The sequence below is a fragment of the Arachis hypogaea genome, chromosome 17 (genome assembly GCF_003086295.3).
Source record: "Arachis hypogaea cultivar Tifrunner chromosome 17, arahy.Tifrunner.gnm2.J5K5, whole genome shotgun sequence".
Classification (NCBI taxonomy): Eukaryota; Viridiplantae; Streptophyta; class Magnoliopsida; order Fabales; family Fabaceae; genus Arachis; species Arachis hypogaea.
In genome coordinates, this window is record NC_092052.1 from 59,926,668 (window position 1) to 59,946,210 (window position 19,543).

At 40.2% G+C, this 19,543-nt stretch overlaps 2 non-coding genes across 2 annotated transcripts; both read right to left on the minus strand.

Moving 5' to 3' along the window:
* Positions 1-7,713: 7,713 nt before the first annotated feature.
* LOC112768799 (small nucleolar RNA R71) lies at positions 7,714-7,821 on the minus strand. The gene has a single exon (XR_003186187.1). It is a non-coding gene; the product is annotated as a small nucleolar RNA R71 (small nucleolar RNA).
* A 5,747-nt stretch (positions 7,822-13,568) lies between these two features.
* LOC112768678 (small nucleolar RNA R71) lies at positions 13,569-13,676 on the minus strand. Its single transcript, XR_003186079.1, has one exon. It is a non-coding gene; the product is annotated as a small nucleolar RNA R71 (small nucleolar RNA).
* Positions 13,677-19,543: the final 5,867 nt, after the last annotated feature.

Consider the following 19,543-nt stretch of genomic DNA (forward strand, 5'->3'; position numbering starts at 1 on the left):
TCAGATAAGGAAAAGGGAGAGGCCTCTGACATGGACCCTGGCCATGTAATACCAGATGAATCGTGGAAGATACAGGTCCTTACCCTCCATCACACAACAGAGGAGGGTGATCATAGCAGCAGGTAGTTCCGTCTCATGAGTGCTGGGCATAACAAAGTTGCTCAGGATCTGGTGCCAGAGCCAAGCCTCATCATTCAGATACATCAGCTTGATTTCCTTAGGCATTGTTGTATTCTTTCCCATGACCCATGGGACAGTAGGATCAAGGGCTATCCTCTGCTTGACAACATCCTAGTCAAATCTCAGAAAGCGCATGTCCTCTTCAGCCTTTTGGTAATCGTCAGGCTGATCTGACTTAGGTTGAAGCTGCAAAATATCCTCAATGGCTTCCTTAGTGACCAGTATCTGTTTCCCTCTGAGGTGCACTGCATCCAGGGAAGTCTTGAAATAGTTGCAGTAAAACTCTCTTACCCAGGAAGCATTGACCTCTGTCAAGTTTCTCTCCAAGAAGAACCAGCCTCTCTGTTTTACCTGATCGGAGGTGTACTGCTGTAGTTCTTCTGGAATTTTCAGAGTTCTCTCCAGGTACAGGTTCCTAGAGGTGGCAAACACTGGATACTTCAGCTCATAGTATCTGTTTGCGAATTTTACTGGATCATTGGCAGTGAGGAGCTGGTCAGCCTTCTCCTGCGGGGTAAAGTGCCTTTCGCGCCAGGAGTCATCATGCATAATGTCCAGGATAGACATAGAGGATTCGCCTCTTTTTCTTTTGCCAGTGGTTGCCTTGCCTTTTCTTTTTCGTTGAGGGTCAGACATCCTGAAAAGCAGAAATTCCAGGATATAAATGAAGAACAAAGCAGGAAAACAAGTAGGCAAATAGAATAATAGCAATATAAGCACATAGTGACAAAAGAGCAGTAGAATAATGAAATGAGTTAAATAAATATACATTTTGGATTGTTTTGGAGTTAAAAATCTGAGATGAGAAATCACAATCCAAAATATATTATAAGTAGAATACCTGTTAATTAGGAGAAACAATAATCATGCCACGTGTTAAAAAGTTGAAGGAGTTAGTTAAAAAGCAAAGGGAGAAGTTAGAAAGTTAAAAGTGGTTAAAAGTGAAAAAGAGGTTAGAAAGTGGAAAGCAGTGAGTTAGGAGAAAGAAAGTTAAAGTAAGTGGCATGATAAAGGTTTCCTAGGTAACAAGAAATTCACAAATTTAAAGAATAAGCAACTCATATTGAAGCAAGGATAACAGGTTGATGATGATTCATATAGATATAGAAATAGCAAAAATTGAAATCGAATCATCAAAAGTGCAATTTATGAACCAGAAAATTGAAAGGAAAAAGAATGCTGGCCCGTGCATTCATGAATTAGTTTAGGTGTAGCTAAGTAGTGCAAAATTGAAAATTGCCAAAGCCAATTCCTGAATGTAAAAATGAAACAATTTGCAGAAAATTGGGCAGCATTCCGGCTAAAATTGGATGTTCCCGGGTAATAAACAGCAAGCAGAACAGTTCATATAAAGTAAAATAAAGCTGAAAATACTCATAAGTAATATGAACATGAAAGAGCAGTGTAACAGTAGCATGAAACAGTAAAGAAAAGCATGTGAACAGTATTAACATCACAGCCGGACCAAAATTGCAGAATAGATAAAACAAGCAACAAGTACGGCGCAATTATCAGGCCTAAATCCACTAACCACATCCTAGCTACCTAACCACCTAGAATCCACTACAAACATGCATCTCTAACTAGCCTAATGTTGAACATAAACTGAAAAATATGCAACATACTACGAATGAAAGAAAAGTGGCGTTCGGTGGAACCTGGTATGCGTATGATCTAAGGTAGGGATCAGAGAGATGGCGTTGGGAAAGTGGCGGTGCTGGGAGGGGGCACGGCGGTGTGGTGGCGGAACAGGGCGGCGCGGTGGTGGAGCAGGTTGGGTTGGAGGGTGGGGTTTGGGTTGGGTAAGAAGAAAGGGGGTGAGGATGGTGGTGGTGGGAGGGGTGGCACTGGCGGTGGGATGGTCAAGGCTGGCCGCGGTGGGGGGGGGGGCAGTGGCGGAGGAGGGCGGCGGTGGGTGAGAGGGAAGGTTGGGAGTGGTGGAGGGAGAATAGAAAGAAGAGATGGAGAGATGGGGTGGTTTTCGGCAATGGGGTGTCGTGGTAGGGGTGGTGCGGTGGTCGGCGGTGGTGGCTGGAAGTGTTGGTGGTTGGGTGGTGGAGGAGGGAGGGTTGCAGAGAAGAGAGGAAGAAGAAGGGGGGTATGGGGGCGCGACGGGTAGGGTTTCGCGTGATAGGGGGTTAGTGATTTTGAATTCACGTGAACGCGTGGAGTACGCGATCGCGTGACTAGGGTGAATTGGGGTTGACGCGGTCGCGTGGTTGACGCGATCGCATGAAAGGGGTAAAAGATGAATGATGCGGTCGCATGAGGCATGCGACTGCGTCGCTGAAAATTGTGCTAAACACAAAATTCCAGCATCGTTTTAGCACAAATCTCTGTCTCCATTTAAGGGGTCATAATATCCACACGACGCGGACGCGTCGCTCACGCTTTCGCGTGGGATGAGTGTTTTGCAAGTGACGCGTTCGCGTCAGGGACACGAACGCGTGAGCCGTTTTGTGCTAAACGCACACCAGCCACACGATTCCAACCCAAATTTCTAGGCGTTGGATATTTGCGCCGATTTCCAGATCACGCGTTCGCGTGAGTGACGCGGACGCGTGGGAAGTGTTTTTCGCAACTGACGCGAACGCATTAGCAACGCGGTTGCGTCGCGCACTTTTTTTATGCAATTATGCAATTATGTGATTATGCAGCATACAATGCGAATGAATAATATTCAGGTTCAATGAAAATAATATAATATAAAAACAAACAACACAAAATAAAATTGAAAAAGAAACGACCATACCATGGTGGGTTGTCTCCCACCTAGCACTTTTAGTTAAAGTCCTTAAGTTGGACATTGGATGAGCGTCCTGTTATGGTGGCTTATGCTTAAATTCATCCAGAAATCTCCACCAATATTTGGAATGCCAACAGCCTCCGGGGTCCCAAACTAGGCATGTGAAGCTTTTAAGCAGCTTCAAATAGATTCTCAGGCTCCCGGGGTGACGAATGTCAGAATAGATTCCAGGATCCCAAACTTTGCTTTTAAATCTGCCATTGTCTTGATCTATATCCTTCGATCCGGGCGGTTTAGAAATTGTATTCTCACCAAGATGACCAAACGCCTTCCGAGACCCATTCAATTGAACTTGATACCAATCTGTGCACCTCGAATTGAAGCGTGGAACCTTATTGAATCTTGTACACCAGCTTTGAGTATGAGCCATTTCCCTCTTACTCTTAAAGCCGCAAAGAGCTCTAAGCTGGCCATCTGTTTCAAGAAAACCATATTCAAGTGGAAAGGTAAAGATAAAGGTTAAGGATTGTACCCACTTGAAGCTTGTATTAGGTGGTAATGGCCTTGGGACAGGTGTTTCCAGTGGTTCTGTAAGTTCTACTCCCTTGTATTCTTCTGTGAATTCCTCCACTTCTTTGCAAAATTTTTCAACTGCAACTGCGTTCTGATCAAAGTCTTCTATGTCTTCCTCGTCACTCAAGTCATACGTTGGAGGTTGAGAGAAATCTACCTCGACATCATCTTCGTATTCACTTGGATAAGATTCTTCAGGCTCAAGGAGTTCAGTTGCGGATGTGAGTTCGTGATTAGGAGAGCTTGATTCATGATCATCACTGCCTATAGAATCAACTTCTTGGTCTGTTCCGTCCAATTTTTCACAAGGTATATGCTTTGGGGGTTGTGCACTGTCCTCTTTGGCATCAATTTTGAACTTCTCAGCAGAATCCTTTACAGCTCTCGATTCCCATGGAGGTTCAGCATCTCCTAAATCTTCAACCACTTCTTCCTCTACAATTATCATGGCTTCCTCCACTTGTTCCAATACAAAGCCATGCTCCTCATTGTCCACCGGAGTCTCTAGTGTTTCCTTCATGCTACGCTCTTCTTTTGATTCTCCACATGTAGCCATGGGAGTATTTTGAGCGCTCAGATGTCGGGAAGCTATTAAATTTACTACCTCGGTTAAGGCAGTAGTGAGTTCTAATACGCCCTTTTGTATCCTCGCTTGCCCTTGAAGAAGAACACGAAGTTTGTCATTCATTGGAGGTTGGGGTGGGTATGAGGGTTCATTGGTTGGGGAAGAGGGTTCAAAATAAGAATGTGGTGGTTCTTGGGAGTAATTGGATTGGAATTGTGGTGGATAAGGGTCATACGGTGGTGAATGGTGAAAAGGAACTTGTGGGTGTGGTGGTTCAAATCTACGTTGAGAGGATGGTCTATAAGCACAGGATGGGGCTTGTTGGTAATTACAAGGTGGTCCACCATATCTATTAGCTTGGTATGCATTGTAGATTGGTCCTTGCCCATGATATCTTGGAGAGTGTTGTTGCCTAAAGGGTTGATCAGGTCCTCTTGGCTCCATCCATCTTTGACTACTTAGACCTTGATGCATATTCCTGTTATAGCTTCCACTCCTTTCAACAAATTTAGAACCAAACTCAAAGCGAGAGGGGTGAGAATTCATAGTAGCTAATAGAAATAAAAGGGAAAAACAAAAACAAATAAACAAATAAAAGAAAAATATTTACAATAACCAATAATAAGGCACACGTTCGCAGTTCCCCGGCGACGGCACCATTTCGAAGAGAGAACTTTTGCGTGGTCTAGAAATTCACAGATAAATCCTCGTTTCAGGTATAGCTTCTAAACCAACAAAAGTCCTTTCTTACAAATGTTTTGGTTGTCACAAGTAACAAACCCCTTTTAAAATTGATAACTGAAGTATTTAAACCTCGGGTCGTCTTCTCAAGGAACTACAGGGAGGTGTTCTTATTATTGGTTATGAGTTTTGTAAATTGGGGGTTTTGAAAGTAAGGAACAAGTAATTTAAATGACAAGTAAAATAAATAAATAACTGTAAAATAAACTCTTGGCAAGGTATGAAAATTCGGAAGTCCTATCCTAGTTACTCCTATGAGAATTAAAGTTAATCCCACTTAGTTAACCCTTACGAAAGCAAGGGAAAGTCAAGTGAACTAATTAGTTAGATTCCCAAGTCCTAGCCAACTCCTAAGGAAAGACTAGAGTTAGTGGAATTCCAGTCAATTAGCCGACATAACAATCAATCACGATAATTTTAATAACTGAAGAGCCTCCAGTTAATCAATTAAAGCCAAGAATATAAAAAGCTAAATAAGAATCATAAATCTGAAATACCTCAATTGCATTAATAAGAGAAAATCAATCTAAACATAAAGAGTTCATAGGCCAATTTGGCAATATAAGTAATTAAATGATAGCATTAAAGTATCTGAAAGTAAAAGAGAAATATAAAGTAAAAGAAATATTGAACCTGATAAAGAGTTGAAATCCTAAATCCTTTAAGAGGAATCCTAATCCTAAAACCTAAGAGAGAGGAGAGAACCTCTCTCTAAAAACTACATCTAAATCATGAAAAGTGAATAATTGAGGGCCTCTCCATGAATGGATGCATTCTCCCACTTTATAACCTCTAATTTGTGCTTTCTGTACTTGGATCTGGGCCAAAAAGGGTTTCAGAAATTGCTGGGAGTGTTTTCTGCAGTTTCTGGTGCGTGGCGTCTGTCACGCGTCCGCGTGGGTCACGCGGTTGCGTCATCTGGGAGTTTTCCTTATCACGCGTTCGCTTCGGTCACGCGTACGCGTCATCTGTGTTCTACTCAAGGCACGCGCCCGTGTCAATTACGCGTTCGCGTCACTGCCTTTTCGCGCTAGGCATGCGGCTGCGTCGTCCATGTGTTCGCGTCGCTGCCAGTTTCTTCAAAAACTCCATTTTGTGCTTTCCTTCCATTTTTGTATGTTTCATTTCTATCCTTTAAATCATTCCTACCTTAGGAGATCTGAAAATACTCAACACACAAATCACGGCATCGAATGGTAATAAAAGATAATTAAAATAATTATTTTTAAATCATAGGAAACATGTTTTTCACATATATCACATAATAAGGAAGGGAAAGTAAAACCATGCAATTTCACATGAATAAGTGGGTGAAGGGTTGAATAAATCACCTAAATTGAGCACAAAATATATCATGAAATATGGTTTTATCACTAACGAAAACGCGTCGAGTGGAGTTTGCACGAATGATGCGAACGCGTGGACGACGCGTACGCATGACCTGCGCGATCTCCAGAAATAACAGAATACGCTGGGGGCGTTTTCGGGCGTTTTGCATTTGGAATTTATTAATATATAGAGTTACTTTTAATTTTAATTAATTTTAATTCTCTATTTTATTTTATTTAATTTACAATGTCTTCTTATATTTTTATGAATATTAATTCTATGTCAATGGAGTAGATTTCCTACTTGACATGGGGGTTGATTAAGAGGAGACACTTGAGTTGGAATGCTCAAGTGCTTAGTTAAATTGGACGTTGTTGGCTAATTCTGTACCTATTAATGCTATACCTTCCCAAGGGAGAGGACTAGGATTTGCGGGTAAGAGTTAGCTCAATCACCTGACTTTCCTTTATTTAGTAAGGGTTAACTAAGTGAAAACAATAACCTCTTTACACTACACTTGAGAAGATTCCAACAAGGATAGAACTTCCAATTAATCATTCTCCCAGTCAAGGCCTTTTAATATTAATAATAATTCTTTGTTCTATTGCTTTAATTTACAATTGTTTTTATTCATTATCAAAACTCAACTTTTCTGGAAAATTTCTAATTAATAAAATAGCACCCTTTCCTGCAACTCGTTGGGAGACGACTTGGGACTCATACTCCCAGTATTTTTCATTTTAATTTTTGTGGCAACCCCTTTTTAAATTGGTGAGGCAGACTTTAGCTGGTTGAGAGCTATACTTGCAACACATTTCTTGTATTAAGACTCTCTTAATTGGTCTAACTTCTGCCACGCACCAATTTTTGGCGCCGTTGCTGGGGAGTTGCAATAGTGTGCTAGATTATTAATTAGTGTACATATTTTATTTTACTTGCATATTTTATTTTTATTTCTGTTACCATGAGCTGTACGTCTTTCTCATTGAATGACGCGTTCATTGCCTGATCTGAGCTTAGCCGCTTTTGATCCTGAAATTGAAAGAACTCTTTCACGTATTAGGCGAGCTCGACGTCGGTTAGCCTTTGAAGGTGGTGAAGTGATTGTTATCAATTCACCAGTCTCATCTGAGGGCAAATCTAAACCGCCATCTGAGAGCGAGACAAGCTCTTTTACTACTGATCCAGTTGATTCACGTGCAGGTGACATGGTACAACCTAGGAGAATTACTCTCCAGGAAGCTGGAGCCCTAGATTTTACACTGCAACCTTATCAAGTGCATCATCTGAATCTGGCTGCAGATTTTGAATTGAAGACTGCACTAATCAACTTGATGCCCAAGTTTCATGGCTTACCTACTCAAGAGCCTATTAAGCACCTTAGGGATTTCCAGACAGCCTGTTTACTGTTAGGCGTAATGGTGCAGATGAAACTTCTATTCTGTTAACTGCCTTTTTGTTTTCTCTTGAGGGGAAGGCAAGGGAGTGGTACTACTCCCAACCTGAAGCGACTGTTACCAACTGGGATACACTCAGGAGAGAATTTTTGGAAAAATACTTTCCAGCTGAAGTCACAGATAGACTGAGAAAAGAGATCTCTTGCATTGTTCAAGGTGACTTAGAGACTCTCTATGAATACTGGGAGCATTTTAAGAACCTTCTAGACGCATGCCCCCATCACATGATTAACAGACTAGTGTTGATCAGCTACTTCACTCAAGGCATGAATTCCCAGGATAAGACTACACTGGATGGTGTAAGTAATGGTTCTATGAAAAAGTACAGAACCGCAGATGAAGCATGGCAACTGAGCAGCGACTTAGCTGAGTCCACTAGGAATCACAGGCTGAGACGTAGCCATTCAAAAGCTGTTGCAGAGGTTTCCTCTAGCATTGAGACTACTGCTCTTACACAGAGTATATGTGAAATGACCAACCTACTGAAGCAGATGCAATTGAACCAACAACAACATGCTCAGCCTCACTCACCACAACAGAGCCAACAGTTAGTTCCCCAAAGAGTATGTGGAATTTGTGCTGATTATAGTCATTACACTGATGAATGTCCACAGCTCCAACAGGAAGACAACACTGTGGCAGCTACTCATAACTTCTATGACCGCCCGAATCAAGGATACAACCAACAAGGTGGCAATTACAACCAAGGTGGAAACCATAACCAGGGATGGCAGGATAACTCCAACCAAGGTTGGAGAGATAATTCTAACCATAATTGGAGGGACAACTATAACAGAGGAGGCAGAGATAACAATGGAAACCAGAGGTGGAATAACAACATTAACAACAAACAGCAGAATCAGAACCAGCCTTACAGAGCACCTCACCTAAGACAATCTCAAGAATTCCAGCAAAACCAACAGTAGGTTCCTCAGATCACTTACTCCAATTCCTCATCAAATGACGAGATGCTCCTTTCTCTTGCACAAGGGCAACAAGACTTGCAGACGCAGTTGAACTCTACTTTAAATGGTATGACTGCCATTTTACAAGCTCTCATCTCCTGGTTAGATTCATAACCTAATTCTACAAATCAACCTTCAAGCTCCAGTGGAATTCCTTCTCAACCCCTACCTAATCCCAAAGGTGGCATCAATGCTATCACTTTAAGGTTCGGAACTACATTGCAGGAGAGGAACCAGGAGGAGCCAAGCCTACCAGAACATGTCCCAACTAAGGATGTAATGGAAGTGGAAAATGCTGAAGAAGAAGAGGACGTACAAGACATAGTTGAAGAAGAAGCAACTCAACCACAGAATGAAACACCAAAGGATGCAGAGGCTGTACAGGATGCCATTCCTATCCCATTTCCACACCTGGCAAAGAAATCCAGGAAGTAGATGTAACTTGATCCCAAAATGGTAGAAATATTCAAAAAGGTTGAGGTAACTATTCCCCTTTTTAATGTTATTCAGCAGGTACCTAAGTACGCAAAGTTTCTAAAAGATTTAGACATACATAAGGATAAGATTAATGAATTAGAAACTATTCCTTTAGGTAGTTCTATATCTGCTTTAATGGGAGGTATACCTGAAAAATGTAGTGACCTAGGTCCATGTATGGTTAACTGTACCATTGGAGGTGTAATTTTTTCTGACTGCCTGTGTGATTTAGGAGCATGTGTTAGTATAATGCCATTGTCTATATATGATACCTTGAGGCTCCCTCCCTTAAAAAGGTCGGCAGCTCATTTTGTGTTAGCAGATAAAAGCATTATTACAGTAGTTGGAATTGCGGAAGATGTATTAGTGAGCATTAAGGGGCTCATGATGAGCGGATAATTTATACGCTTTTTGGCATTGTTTTTAGTATGTTTTTAGTAGAATCTAGTTACTTTTAGAGATGTTTTCATTAGTTTTTATGTTAAATTCACATTTCTGGACTTTACTATGAGTTTGTGTGTTTTTCTGTAATTTCAGGTATTTTCTGACCGAAATTGAGGGACTTGAGCAAAAATCAGATTTAGAGGTTGAAGAAGGACTGCCGATGCTGTTGGATTCTGACCTCCCTGCACTCAAAGTAAATTTTCTGGAGCTACAGAAATCGAAATGGTGCGCTTCCAATTGAGTTGGAATGTAGACATCCAGGGCTTTCCAGCAATATATAATAGTCCATACTTTGGCCAAGAATAGACGACGCAAACCGGCGTTCAACGCCAGCTCTTTGCCCAATTCTGGCGTCCAGCGCCAGAAAAGGGTCCAAAACCAGAGTTGAACGCCCAAACTGGCATAAATGCTGGCGTTCAACTCCAAGAAGGACCTCTACACGTGCAACACTCAAGCTCAGCCCAAGCACACACCAAGTGGGCCCCGGAAGTGGATTTATGCATCAATTACTTATTTCTGTAAACCCTAGTGACTAGTTTATTATAAATAGGACCTTTTACTATTGTATTAGATATCTTTGGACGCCTGGTTCTTAGATCAGAGGGGCTGGCCATTCGACCATGCCTGGACCTTTTACTTATGTAATTTCAACGGTAGAGTTTCTACACTCCATAGATTAAGGTGTGGAGCTCTGCTGTTCCTCAAAGATTAATGCAAAGTACTACTGTTTTCTATTCAATTCATCTTATTTCGCTTCTAAGATATTCATTCGCACTTCAATCTGAATGTGATGAACGTGACAATCATCATCATTCCCTATGAATGCGTGCCTGACAACCACTTCCGTTCTACCTTCGACTGAATGAGTATCTCTTAGATCTCTTAATCAGAATCTTCGTGGTGTAAGCTAGAATGATGGCGGCATTCAAGAGAATCCGGAAAGTCTAAACCTTGTCTGTGGTATTCCGAGTAGGATTCAATGATTGAATGACTGTGACGAGCTTCAAACTCGCGATTGCTGGGCGTTAGTGACAGACGCAAAAGGATAGTAAATCCTATTCCAGCATGATCGAGAACCGACAAATGAATAGCCGTGCCGTGACAAAGTGCGTTGACCATTTTCACTGAGAGGATAAGATGAAACCATTGACAAGGGTGATGCCTCCAGACGATTAGCCATGCCGTGACAGGGCATTTGGATCATTTTCCCGAGAGAAGACCGAAAGTAGCCATTGACAATGGTGATGTATCACATAAAGCCAGCCATGGAAAGGAGTAAGACTGATTGAATGAAGGCAGCAGGAAAGCAGAGGTTCAGAGGAACGAAAGCATCTCTATTCGCTTATCTGAAATTCTCACCAATGATTTACATAAGTATTTCTATCCCTATTTTATTAATTATTTTCGAAAACCCCATTACTATTTTATATCCGCCTGATTGAGATTTACAAGGTGACCATAGCTTGCTTCATACCGACAATCTCCGTGGGATTCGACCCTTACTCACGTAAGGTATTACTTGGACGACCCAGTGCACTTGCTGGTTAGTTGTGCGAAGTTGTGAACCATGGTATTGGCATCATGTTTTTGGCGCCATTACCAGGGAAAGAAAGAGCGATGAATTTTACATAATCAAAGTGTAATCACAATTTCTGCGCACCAAGTTTTTGGCGCCGTTGCCGGGGATTGTTCAAGTTTGGACAACTGACGGTTCATCCTGTTGCTCAGATTAGGTAATTTTCTTTTTGTTTTATTTTCAAAAATTTTTCAAAAAAAAAATTTTCAAAAATTTCTCCTTTGTTTTCGAAAAAAAATAAAATAAAAATGTTTTCAAAAAAAAATGTTTTCTAAAATATATTTTCCTTCAGAACTTTCAAGAATGAATTCTAGTGTTTCATGAAGCATGTTGAAGCCTGATTGGCTGTAAAGCCACGACTGTAGGGCATGTTAGGCTTGTCATGTCTGAGTTACATACTAAAGCTTGGCTGGCTATTAAGCCATGCCTGACCCTTTGATTGGAGCTTTAGAGCATAAGATTCCTGGAATTCATATTAAAAATTTTGAATCCTTATTTTTCTTTTTCATAATAATTTTCAAAAAAATACAAAAAAATTAGAAAAGCATAAAAATAAAAAATATTTGTGTTCTTGTTTGAGTCTTGAGTCATGTTATAAGTTTGGTGTCAATTGCATGTACATCTTGCATTTTTCGAAAATTCTCATGCATTCATAGTGTTCTTCATGATCTTCAAGTTGTTCTTGGTAAGTCTTCTTGTTTGATCTTTGCATTTGCATGTTTTGTGTCTTTTCTTGTTTTTCATATGCATTCTTGAATTCTTAGTGTCTAAGCATTAAAGAATTCTAAGTTTGGTGTCTTGCATGTTTTCTTTGCATTAAAAATTTTTCAAAAATGTGTTATTGATGTTCATCATGATCTTCATAGTGTTCTTGGTGTTCATCTTGACATTCATAGTGTTCTTGCATGCATTCCTTGTTTTGATTCAAAAATAAAAGAGAAAAACATGAAAATGATGTTTTTAATTTTTTTCTCTTTCATCATAAAAAAAAGTCAAAAAAAATCAAAAAAATATCTTTCCCTTTTTCTCTCTCATACATTCGAAAATTGGATTTGACTTTTTCAAAAAATTTTAAAATCTAGTTGTTTCTTATGAGTCAAATCAAATTTTCAATTTGAAAAATTTTATCTTTTTCAAAATCTTTTTCAAAAATCAAATCTTTTTCATTTTTCTTAGTTATTTTCGAAAATTATAAAAATATTTTTCAAAAATTTTTTTCTTAACTTTATCACATAATTTTCGAAAATAACATCACCAATTAATGTTTTGATTCAAAAATTTCAAAGTTTGTTACTTGCTTGTTAAGAAAGATTCAAACTTTAAGTTTTAGAATCATATCTTGTGATTTCTTGTGAATCAAGTCATTAATTGTGATTTTAAAAATCAAATTTTTTTTTAAAAACTAATTTCTATCCTATTTTTTCAAAAATATCTTCTCATCATATCTTGTTCAAAAATTTGATTTCAAAATATCTTTTCTAACTTCCTAACTTCTTATCTTTTCAAAATTGACTTTCAAAATTTGTTTCAACTAACTAACCAACTTTTTGTTTATTTCTATCTTTTTCAAAACTACCTAACTAACTCTCTCTCTCTCTCTCTAATTTTCGAAAATATCTCCCTCTTTTTCAAAATTTCTTCTTAATTAAACTAATTATTTTATTTTTTATTTGAATTTTCAAAAAACTATTAACCCTTTTCAAAATTAATTTTCGAAAATTACTAACCTTTTTCAAAAACTATTTTCAAAAATCACTAACTCTTTTTCAAAAAATTATTTTCGAAAATTCCCCTCTCTCTCATCTCATTCTATTTATTTATTCATCTACTAACATCTCTTCCTCACTCACCAAATTCGAACCCTCTCTTCCATCTGTGTTCGAATTTCTTCTTCCTCTTTTCTTCTAACTCACACTGGGACCTCTATATTGTGGTAAAAAGGACCCCTATTATTATTATTTTTCTGTTCTCTCTTTTTCATATGAGCAGGAGCAAGGACAAGAACATTCTTGTTGAAGCAGATCCAGAACCTGAAAGGACTTTGAAGAGGAAATTAAGAGAAGCTAAATTACAACAATCCAGAGAGAACCTTTCAGAAATTTTCGAACAGGAAGAGGAGATGGCAGCCGAAAATAATAATAATGCAAGGAGAATGCTTGGTGACTTTACTGCACCTAATTCCAATTTACATGGAAGAAGCATCTCCATTCCTGCCATTGGAGCAAACAACTTTGAGCTGAAACCTCAGCTAGTTTCTCTAATGCAGCAGAACTGCAAGTTTCATGGACTTCCATCTGAAGATCGTTTTCAGTTCTTAACTGAATTCTTGCAGATCTATGATACTGTTAAGACTAATAGAGTAGATCCTGAAGTCTACAGGCTCATGCTTTTCCCTTTTGCTGTAAGAGACAGAGCTAGAGTGTGGTTGGACTCTCAACCCATAGATAGCCTGAACTCTTGGGATAAGCTGGTCACGGCTTTCTTAGCCAAGTTCTTTCCTCCTCAAAAGCTGAGCAAGCTTAGAGTGGACGTTCAGACCTTCAGACAGAAAGAAGGTGAATCCCTCTATGAAGCTTGGGAGAGATACAAAGGACTGACCAAAAAGTGTCCTTCTGACATGCTTTCAGAATGGACCATCCTGGATATATTCTATGATGGTCTGTCTGAGTTATCTAAGATGTCATTGGATACCTCTGCAGGTGGATCCATTCACCTAAAGAAAACGCCTGCAGAAGCTCAAGAACTCATTGACATGGTTGCAAATAACCAGTTCATGTACACTTCTGAAAGGAATTCTGTGAATAATGGGAGGCCTATGAAGAAGGGAGTTCTTGATATTGATACTCTGAATGCCATATTGGCTCAGAACAAAATATTGACTCAGCAAGTCAATATGATTTCTCAGAGTCTGAATGGAATGCAAGCTGCATCCAACAGTACTCAAGAGGCATCTTCTGAAGAAAAAGCTTATGATCTTGAGAACCCTGCAATAGCAGAGGTGAATTACTTAGGTGAACCTTATGGAAACACCTATGACTCATCATGGGGAAATCATCCAAATTTCTCATGGAAGGATCAAAAGCCTCAACAAGGCTTTAATAATGGTGGAAGAAACAGGTTTAGCAATAGCAAGCCTTTTCCATCATCCACTCAGCAACAGACAGAGAATTCTGAGCAGAATCCATCTAGCTTAGCAAACTTAGTCTCTGATCTGTCCAAGGCCACTGTAAGTTTCATGAATGAAACAAGGTCTTCCATTAGAAATTTGGAAGCACAAGTGGGCCAGCTGAGTAAAAGGATCACTGAAATCCCTCCTAGTACTCTCCCAAGCAATACAGAAGAGAATCCAAAAGGAGAGTGCAAGGCCATTGACATAAGCAGCATGGCCGAACCTGTAAGGGAAGGAGAGGACGTGAATCCCAAGGAGGAAGACCTCCTGGGACGTCCAGTGATCAATAAGGAGCTTCCCTCTGAGGAACCAAAGGACTCTGAGGCTCATCTAGAGACCATAGAGATTCCATTGAACCTCCTTATGCCATTCATGAGCTCTGATGAGTATTCCTCTTCTGAAGAGAATGAGGATGTTACTGAAGAGCAAGCTGCCAAGTTCCTTGGTGCAATCATGAAGCTAAATGCCAAATTATTTGGCATTGATACTTGGGAAGATGAACCTCCCTTGTTCATCAATGAACTAAGTGATCTGGATCAACTGACATTGCCTCAGAAGAGACAGGATCCTGGAAAGTTCATAATACCTTGTACTATAGGCACCATGATCTTTAAGGCTCTGTGTGACCTTGGTTCAGGGATAAACCTCATGCCCCTCTCTGTAATAGAGAAACTGGGAATCTATGGGGTGCAAGCTACTGAAATCTCATTAGAGATGGCAGATAATTCCAGAAAATAGGCTTATGGACAAGTAGAGGACGTGTTAGTAAAGGTTGAAGGCCTTTACATCCCTGCTGATTTCATAGTCTTAGATATTGGGAAGGAAAAGGATGAATCCATCATCCTAGGAAGACCTTTCCTAGCCACAGCAAGAGCTGTGATTGATGTGGACAGAGGAGAATTGATCCTTCAATTGAATGAGGACAACCTTGTGTTTACAACTCAAGGATCTCTCTCTGCATCCATGGAGAGGAAGCAGAAGAAGCCTCTCTCAAAGCAGAGTCAAACAAAGCCCCCACAATCAAACTCTAAGTTTGGTGTTGGGAGGCCACAACCAAACTCTAAGTTTGGAGTTGAACTCCCATATCCAAACTCTAAGTTTGGTGTTGGAGAGTCTCAACAATGCTCTGAACATCTGTGAGGCTCCATGAGAGCCCACTGTCAAGCTATTGACATTAAAGAAGCGCTTGTTGGGAGGCAACCCAATTTTTATATATCTAACTATATTTTTCTTAGTTATATGTCTTTATAGGTTAATGATCATGTGGAGTCACAAAATAAACAAAAAAATTGAAAACGGAATCAAAAACAGTAGAAGAAAAATCATACCCTGGAGGAAGCACCTGCCTGGCGTTCAACGCCAGAACAGAGCATGGTTCTGGCCCTGAACACCCAAAATGGGCAGTATCTGGGCACTGAATGCCCAAAATGGGCATCATCTGGGCGCTGAACGCCAGAATGACACCCTGGAGAAGAGCTGGCGCTGAACGCCCAGAACAAGCATGGTTCTGGCGTTCAACACCAGAAATGGCCAACAAATGGGCGTTGAACGCCCAAAATGGGCATCAACCTGGCACTGAACGCCCAGAGTTGTATGCAAGGGCATTTTACATGCCTAATGGGTGCAGTGATGTAAATCCTTGACACCTCCGGATCTGTGGACACCACAGGATCACCTCAAGATCTGTGGACACCACAGGATCATCTCAGGATCTGTGAAACCTCACAGGATCCCTACCCACCTCACCCTCTCTTTCTCCATTCATGACCATCCCTTCTGTTTTCAATTCACCACTCACATCCATACACACATCCCCCCATCTCCTCCATATCTTCTTCTTCTTCTTCTATTCTTTCTTCTTTTGCTCGAGGGCGAGCAACATTATAAGTTTGGTGTGGTAAAAGCATAAGCTTTTTGTTTTTCCATTACCATTAATGGCACCTAAGACCGGAGAAACCTCCAGAAAAGGAAAAGGGAAGACAAAGGCTTCCACCTCCGAGTCATGGGAGATGGAAAGATTCATCTCAAGGGTCTATAGCTCAGTGGTAGAACATGTGGCTGCAAATCAAGAGATCCCTGAGATACCTCAGGGGATGCACTTCCCTCCACATAAATATTGGGAGCAAATCAACACCTCCCTAGGAGAATTAAGTTCCAACATGGGACAATTAAGGGTGGAACATCAAGAGCACTCCATCATCCTTCATGAAATTAGAGAAGATCAAAAAGCTATGAGGGAGGAGTAACAAAGACAAGGAAGAGACATAGAAGAGCTCAAGGACATCATTGGTTCCTCAAGAAGGAAACGCCACCATCACTAAGGTGGATTCATTCCTTGTTCTTATTTCTTCTGTTTTTTGTTTTCTATGTTATGTGCTTATCTATGTTCGTGTCTTCATTACATGATCATTAGTATTTACTAACTATGCCTTAAAGATATGAATGTCCTATGAATCCATCACCTCTCTTAAATGAAAAATTTTTTAATTCAAAAGAACAAGAAGTACATGAGTTTTGAATTTATCCTTGAACTTAGCTTAATTATATTGATGTGGTGACAATGCTTCTTGTTTTCTGAATGAATGCTTGAACAGTGCATATGTCTTTTGAAGTTGTTGTTTAAGAATGTTAAATATGTTGGCTCTTGAAAGAATGATGACTAGGAGACATGTTATTTGATAATCTGAAAAATCATAAAAATGATTCTTGAAGCAAGAAAAAGCAGCAAAGAACAACGCTTGCAGAAAAAAAAATATAGGCGAAAAAAATTAGAAAGAAAAAAAAAAGCAAGCAGAAAAAGCCAAAAGCTCTTAAAACCAAGAGGCAAGAGCAAAAAGCCAGTAACCCTTAAAACCAAAAGGCAAGGGCAAATAAAAAGGATCCCAAGGCTTTGAGCATCAGTGGATAGGAGGGCCTAAAGGAATAAAATCCTGGCCTAAGCGGCTAAACCAAGCTGTCCCTAACCATGTGCTTGTGGCGTGAAGGTGTCAAGTGAAAACTTGAGACTGAGCGGTTAAAGTCAAGGTCCAAAGCAAAAAAAGAGTGTGCTTAAGAACCCTGGACACCTCTAATTGGGGACTTTAGCAAAGCTGAGTCACAATCTGAAAAGGTTCACCCAATTATGTGTCTGTGGCATTTATGTATCCGGTGGTAATACTGGAAAACAAAGTGCTTAGGGCCACGGCCAAGACTTATAAAGAAGCTGTGTTCAAGAATCATCATACTGAACTAGGAGAGTCAATAGCACTATCTAAACTCTAAGTTCCTATAGAAGCCAATCATTCTGAACTTCAATGGGTAAAGTGAGATGCCAAAACTATTCAAGAGGAAAAAAGCTATAAGTCCCGCTCATATGATTGAAGCTATGTTTCATTGATAGTTTGGAATTTATAGTATATTCTCTTCTTTTTATCCTACTTGATTTTCAGTTGCTTGGGGACAAGCAACAATTTAAGTTTGGTGTTGTGATGAGCGGATAATTTATACGCTTTTTGGCATTATTTTTAGTATGTTTTTAGTAGAATCTAGTTACTCTTAGGGATGTTTTCATTAGTTTTTATGTTAAATTCACATTTCTGGACTTTACTATGAGTTTGTGTGTTTTTCTGTGATTTCAGGTATTTTCTGACTGAAATTGAGGGACTTGAGCAAAAATCAGATTTAGAGGTTGAAGAAGGACTGCCGATGCTGTTGGATTCTGACCTCCCTGCACTCAAAGTGGATTTTCTGGAGCTACAGAACTCGAAATGGCGCGCTTACAATTGCGTTGGAAAGTAGACATCTAGGGCTTTCCAGCAATATATAATAGTTCATACTTTGGCCAAGAATAGACGACGCAAACTGGCGTTCAATGCCAGCTCTCTGCCCAATTCTGGCGTCCAGCGCCAGAAAAGGGTCCAAAACCAGAGTTGAACGCCCAAACTGGCATAAATGCTGGCGTTCAACTCCAAGAAGGACCTCTACACGTGCAACACTCATGCTCAGCCCAAGCACACACCAAGTGGGCCCCGGAAGTGGATTTATGCATCAATTACTTATTTCTGTAAACTCTAGTGACTAGTTTATTATAAATAGGACCTTTTACTATTGTATTAGATATCTTTGGATGCCTGGTTCTTAGATCAGAGGGGCTGGCCATTCGGCCATGCCTGGACCTTTCACTTATGTATTTTCAACGGTAGAGTTTCGACACTCCATAGATTAAGGTGTGGAGCTCTGCTGTTCCTCAAAGATTAATGCAAAGTACTACTGTTTTCTATTCAATTCATCTTATTTCGCTTCTAAGATATTCATTCGCACTTCAATCTGAATGTGATGAACGTGACAATCATCATCATTCCCTATGAACGCGTGCCTGAAAACCACTTCCGTTTTACCTTCGACTGAATGAGTATCTCTTAGATCTCTTAATCAGAATCTTCGTGGTGTAAGCTAGAATGATGGCAGCATTCAAGAGAATCTAGAAAGTCTAAACCTTTTCTGTGGTATTCCGAGTAGGATTCAATGATTGAATGACTATGACGAGCTTCAAACTCGCGATTGCTGGGCGTTAGTGACAGACGCAAAAGGATAGTAAATCCTATTCCAGCATGATCGAGAACCGACAGATGAATAGCCGTGCCGTGACAGGGTGCGTTGACCATTTTCACTGAGAGGATAAGATGAAACCATTGACAAGGGTGATGCCTCCAGACGATTAGCCGTGCCGTGACAGGGCATTTGGATCATTTTCCCGAGAGAAGACCGAAAGTAGCCATTGACAATGGTGATGTATCACATAAAGCCAGCCATGGAAAGGAGTAAGACTGATTGGATGAAGGCAGCAGGAAAGCAGAGGTTCAGAGGAACGAAAGCATCTCTATTCGCTTATCTGAAATTCTCACCAATGATTTACATAAGTATTTCTATCCCTATTTTATTAATTATTTTCGAAAACCCCATTACTATTTTATATCCGCCTGACTGAGATTTACAAGGTGACCATAGCTTGCTTCATACTGACAATCTCCGTGGGATTCGACCTTACTCACGTATGGTATTACTTGAACGACCCAGTGCACTTGCTGGTTAGTTGTGCGAAGTTGTGAACCATGGTATTGGCATCAATTTTTGGCGCCATTACCAGGGAAAGAAAGAGCGATGAATTTTACATAATCAAAGTGTAATCACAATTTCTGCGCACCAGCTCACATTTCCTATTGACTTCTATATCCTGGAAATGCCCCCTAATGACTCAGAAAGACCATCATCAACCCTGCTTGGAAGACCATTCCTGAAAACTTCAAAGTTCAAGCTGGATGCATTCTCAGGAACTTACTCCT